The following is a 5,594-nucleotide window of genomic DNA, read 5'->3' on the forward strand; positions in this document are numbered from 1 at the left end:
ATAGTCAATGTGTGAAAATAAATTTATATATAAGCCTATTTCTCAGTAATAGAATGCATGTATATAAATTACACCTGTGTTAGTTTATTTAGTAACAAATGTCCCTAGGTTGAAGAGAAGTACAATCAACTTTAAATGAAAGCACATTTTGCCTCTGTCTCTGTCAGCTGTGGAAATCTAAACTCTTCAGTGTCGTTGTAAACCTGTGCCTCAGTGTCTATTTCAGCCTGAGGCAGAACCAGGATGCTGTTACAGAGAGAAGCTTTGAGAAGTGGTAGACTTGGCTTTATTTGCTCCAAGTAACTTGAGAGGAAAAATGTTGGCTTAGAAAGCAAACTTCCTATTCTGCAAAAAGTCTGTTTTAGACATAAATTTAACTATAAATAGATTAAAGATGAGATTGTTTTTTCATCCCAAACCTTGCTCTAAAGCTTGGTTTCTCAGAGTTTTTAGGGCAAGTTCAACCTTAGTCATGGCCTTTTTAGAAGATACCTCTGGTAAGCTAGGAACTGAAATTCAGTTGCCAAATCTAGTTAATTCTGTGGCATTTTGGATAATGAAGAATTTGTTCTCTCCTGTGTCTTACACAGCAACACATAGTGTTTGCATCTGTTTCTGAGTGAAAGCAGAACAATGAACACCCGATTGCTGATAGTGTTCAAGCTTAATTTGCATGATTGTTTGTTAAGAAGATTAAGAAGAAATCCTTGCACTGGGTGGGAGCTTGGACTATAGGTGATCACAAAGGTTCCTTCTAATTTCAAGTTTCTACAAGTCTGCAGAACTATTTGCAAGCAAATGAAGACTAAAGTACATCAAAGTAGGGCTATTTCAATAAGATATCACGGTTTGAGATTATTCTCTTGAAAACTGTTCAGAAAAGCATCTAAGGACAGGGCACAGTATATCTATTATATGATAGAACCTAAAGCTCAGACACACATTTCAGTTAATCAACTGGAAAATGCCTTTGGTCTTAGAATTACAATGGCAACTTTTTCCAAAATTTTCTATTGTTTTCAATATGCCTTACTGCAATAAATTAAACTTTTTGATTCTTAAGTTTGTATTGATTTATTTTGCACATACATGTTAAAAGAAAAGGTTCTTATTCCAGAAATAGTGAAATAGCTTGTGTTATATTGAATCTCCTACAAATAACAATTTCAAACTCTTGGCAGGGAAAAAACCCAGAACACTTTTTTAAGGCCCTGGAGAATGACCAAAATGAGATGCAAAGAGACACTGGAAATATAAGAAGGGAAACTCCCCCAAGTGATATTCTTGTTCGTTAGCTTTTTTTCTGTAGGGAGTCCACATTTAATGTTGTATAAGGTAACTAGAATTCAAATAGAAACCTCATCTTATTTCCTTGAGAAGTAGAGAAAGACCTTAAAAATTATCACAGTGCTGAAACTGAGGGGAAAAATCCTGGAAAAGAATATGGCACATATTGAGAACTCTAAAATTTGCATATAGCATACTATCGAAATCTTTGGTTGAGCCTTGGACTGTATGTGTGTGTTGAAGAGACTTATAAGTACTATAGAAAGCATTAGCTACAGAGTTGAAATTGCTGAGCAGAGATTTAAGTTTCTACCTAGTGCATAAGAGACTAAATTTGTGTCTGAGACCTGTCAAATTATAAGCAATTGGTGAACACCTCAGGCTTTCCATTGACTTTTGGAGTAAAGACTATGTCCAAAATAATTTTTCCTAAGACTAAGGGTAAAATCAAGTATACTTGTACTAGCAAAGCAGAGAACACATAGATTCTCTGAATTCAAGGGGGTCTGCTATTATTTTATTACTTTCTAGGGAAAAGAAAAAAATACACTTCAGAAAATGTGTGTGTATTATCTAAAATATATCACCCATAATTTCCAGTGCATAATCAAAAGTTGCTTGACATGTAAGTAAACAAGAAAATAGATCTCAAAAATAAGAAAAATGGGCAGTTAGTAAAAAAAAAAAAAGGACTCAGGTTGATCCATATATTGTAAATACAGAAAGGGGCTTCATGCAATTAAATAAATGTGTCAAGCACTTAAAGACAATGCCTAATGAATAAATGGATGGAAAATCCCAACATGAAAGGAAAATTACTAAAAAAAAAATCAAATAAAAATTTTAAAACTGAAAAATGTAATATTTGAAATGAAAAAATCATTGGATATAATAACAGTAAACTGAAGATTAAGGAAAAATAAAATATGTCAGTAAATTTGAAGACAAATTGATAGCTCTTATTCACTCAGAAGAGAGAAAAAACAAAGTTCTAAAAAAATTACTACACAGGCACTATTTCTGTGATTGAAGAGAAAGTAACTAATAAACAACATTCTTGAGGATATCAACTGTAAACTCGGTTTAAAAAAATACATATCCGAGGGTAAAAAAGCAGGAAGAATTTGAAAGAAACTTAATACTTGGAGGAAGCAACCAGGTATGCAGTAACATCCCAGATTCATTCCTTCCTTGTTTCCTTCCTTGATTCCTTCCTTGATTCCTTCCTTCCTTCCTTCCTTCCTTCCTTCCTTCCTTCCTTCCTTCCTTCCTTCCATCCTTCCTTCCTTCCTTCCTCCTTCCCTTCCTCCTTCCTTCCCTCCTTTCCTGTTTTTCCACTGACAGGAATAATCAAGACAGGGATTTGAGGTGGCTAAAACTCTTAATAGAACAACCAATACATTTCCGTGAAAAGAAATCTGGACTCCTAAAACTTTCAAAGAAAAAGAAGGAAATTAGAAGTAGAAAGTTAGGGAAAAGTAATGCAAATCAGATGATCCGTTCTGCCCAGGTATATGAATGACCCCTGAACTAGGCATTAACAGACAGATTAAAGCAATCAGAACTAAGATATGAGCTAAAGCTCACCACAGGCATAACAGAGTTTCCTGTTTGTGTCTACACCAGTTAATTTTCTACAAAAACAAACAGGAAAATCAACACTTTTTGGGAGAATATAAAAGAACTGACAGTTGCTACAATGTCTAACAGATACAATCTTAAATAACTAAACACATACAGAACCAGGAAAATACCATCCATCTCATGGGAAAAGGTAATTAAACAACATACGTCAACCATGAGAATAATCTGATGATGGAACTGTCAAGCAAGGATTGTAATGAAGATGTTATAACTATAATCAATGTAGTATAGTACACATATAATAAATGGAAAGAGAGGTAATCTCAGAAGAGAAATTAAATTATAAAAGGAATCAAATAAGTATTTTAAAACTATAATAGATATATGGAAAAATTGATTTAACAATGGAATAAAAATTACAAAAAAAGACGTCAATGAGCTTAAAGATAGAAAAAACAGAAAGTTCCAAACTGCAGAACAATATAAAAAGAAAAATTCAAATTCTTGGAGAAGTATTATTTACAATAGCTAAGATATGGAAGCAATCTAGGTGTCCATTCACACATAAAGGGATAAAGAAAATGTGGCATATATATACAATGAAATATTACTCAGTACTATATAATAATTAAATTTGGTCATTTGAAGCAACATGGGTTATGCTAAGTGAAATAAGTCAGACAGAGGAAAAAAAATGCTGTATGGTTTTACCTATATGTAAAATCTTAAAAAAGCAAGACAAATGAACAGACAAACAAAACAAAACAATAACAGACTCAGAAACAGAGACCAAAAAGATGATTGCCAAAGGAGGGAGTTAGATAAGTGAAAAAGGTGAAGAGGAATATAATCAGTAATACTGTGATTAGGTTGCACTGTGACAGATGATTACTATAATTAGTAGGGTGATCACACTGTAAGGTATAAAAATGTTGAATCACTATATTGCATGCCTGAAACTAATAAAGTTAATATAATATTGTATATTAACCATACTTAAAAAAAAACCTTGGTAATCGGTGGACAACATAAATGGAATTAGCTTATAAGTAATCAAAGTCTTAGTGAAGGGAAAGCTAGAATGCAAAAATAATTTAAAGACATAATATACAAACACTTCCAAAATTTTATTTATAAATATATATATATAGTATTAAACAAAAACAAATGGAATTAAAAAGAAGAAAATCATGGTTATCACATCAAAATAAAAGTGCTAAAAACTAAAATGACAAAAATTTTTTGAAAGCAGACAGAAAAATATTAGACATTAAATATAAGAAAAAATAATTCTTATTATTCTTATGGACTTCTCATTAGAAAATGAAAATGCCAGAAGTCAATGACAATATATTTTATGTGCTGAAAAGATAAAATAAAACACCTATACCTATGTGTAGCAAAAATACCTTTCAAGAATGAAAGCAATATGAGATTTTCAGATAGAAAAATAATTTATTGGTACCAGATTAACGTTCTGAGAAATGAGAGAAGTGTTTTAAAATGCAAGAAAAATACATCAGCAGGAAACATAGATGTTCAAGAACTAAAGATGATTAGTCATAGAAACGGTAATTTTTATTTTTTTAGGCGAGGCAACCTTTGGTTGACCTTGCAGATTGCAAGGACTTTGTTATTATCATTCAATCCTTTTTTTTGATTTTTTATTTTTTACACCTACAGCACCTGGTCTTCCTAGGTGGTCTGCAATCCAAGTACTAACCAGGCCCGACCCTGCTTACCTTCCGAGATCAGACGGGATCAGGCTTGTTCAGGGTGGCATGGCCGTAGACAGAAATGGTAAATTTTAAAGACTTATTTTCCTCCTTATATTTTAAAACACATATGACTTTATGGCAAAATTTAGAACACTGTCTATATAAAACAACTGAATAAAAGACAATAGAACCTATGTTTGCAAAGTTTCTATATATTATGTGAAATTGTGTTAACTATTAATAGAAAGTAAAATTAAAGGATGTATATTGTAATCCCTAGAACAACCAATAAAAATAATGCAAAGAGGCATATCTAAAAGCCAATAAGTTAAAACTATTAATAATCTAAAAATTCTTTAAAGAGACAGGAAAGAAGTTACAAAGAAAGAAACAAAACTGACAAAAAACAAATAATAAGATGCTATAACCTAAATCTAACCGTATCAATAATTACATTAAATGTTAACTTTAAACACTTTAATTAAAAGGTTGAAACTATAACAATAGATAAAAAAAAAAACAAAAGCAATTTCCTAGTGTCTGGATAGGTATGTAGTAACTTGCAATCTCCTGTCATTTCCCAAACTGCAAAATAACTGAGTATAAAGAGAAAAGTCAACATATCAAAACAGTGTGGTCCCACACACTTCTGCCTCACATCCACTCTGCCTCAATTATTTTTGTGAGCATAGACAGAGGGTTAAAAAAAAAAAAGAGAAGACAAAGTAGGGATGTAAGTAAAGGAGCTTGAAGGGGAATTGGAGGAACCAACAAAAAGATCAAAACTTTCCTAAATTTGAAAATTCTAAAAATGTGATGAGACAATCAGAGCATGGTATGTAGGGAAACTTTTTACAAAGGGTCAAAAGCTTCATACAAATGGACTACTTTGTGATTAAAAAGACATTGCCTTATAAAAGGCCCTGATTCTGATTTAAAGGGAAAGAATCAGGTGAAAGGGGTAAGTGTGGTTGAAAAGCATACTCGTCCAAACTCATAGCTTCT

General features: G+C 32.1%; 1 pseudogene; it reads right to left on the bottom strand.

Moving 5' to 3' along the window:
• Positions 1-4,545: 4,545 nt before the first annotated feature.
• LOC111740139 lies at positions 4,546-4,664 on the bottom strand (annotated as a pseudogene).
• Between the last annotated feature and the right edge of the window lie 930 nt (positions 4,665-5,594).

This window comes from Pteropus vampyrus, unplaced genomic scaffold (assembly GCF_000151845.1).
Source record: "Pteropus vampyrus isolate Shadow unplaced genomic scaffold, Pvam_2.0 Scaffold58, whole genome shotgun sequence".
NCBI classification, from domain to species: Eukaryota; Metazoa; Chordata; class Mammalia; order Chiroptera; family Pteropodidae; genus Pteropus; species Pteropus vampyrus.